This window comes from Penaeus monodon, chromosome 20 (genome assembly GCF_015228065.2).
Source record: "Penaeus monodon isolate SGIC_2016 chromosome 20, NSTDA_Pmon_1, whole genome shotgun sequence".
Classification (NCBI taxonomy): Eukaryota; Metazoa; Arthropoda; class Malacostraca; order Decapoda; family Penaeidae; genus Penaeus; species Penaeus monodon.
In genome coordinates this window covers 35,946,083-35,946,602 of record NC_051405.1, presented here as the reverse complement: position 1 = coordinate 35,946,602, position 520 = coordinate 35,946,083, and the positions used below count along the sequence as shown (strand labels likewise).

Genomic DNA, 520 nt, shown 5'->3' with positions numbered 1-520 from the left:
CATACCTGGGCCGCCGGTGCAAGGGGTTTGACAAGCCCGGTCTCGTCTGTGTGCATAGCATGGCTCACAGAAACATCAACACATTAAAAAGATATATAATTTATGCTAATTTGCATGTTGTCGGCAATACTGCCTTAGGTACTGCATTTTGGCAACGTTGATTTTATAGCGAGTGCACTAAATTATTATTATTTTTTGCATTTCCAAAGTTGCTTGTAAAAAATTTGCGTGCCTCAAGAATTTCGGGAGAGAAATGATGGGCAGCTCGATCTACTAGTTTTTTTGAGAAATATTCTGACATATCCTTTTTCATGGGCTTGTGATTCTTAGTGCAGGCAAACATACCTATTATTTTTATTATTAATTGCATTCTGCTGTTGTTTCTTGTAGTCATCATCTTCTTTATTTTCCTGTTTTGCTTTATCGTTTTAATCAATAATGTTGTGCTATTTTTTCACAACAAAGATTTATGCCACTATTAGCATTTAGAACTTATTACTTTTAGTAGTCTTTCTTATAA

At 34.8% G+C, this 520-nt stretch overlaps 1 pseudogene; it reads left to right on the top strand.

The window, feature by feature from the left end:
• LOC119585983 overlaps nt 1-520 on the top strand; it is a 20,739-nt pseudogene that overhangs the window by 10,061 nt on the left and 10,158 nt on the right.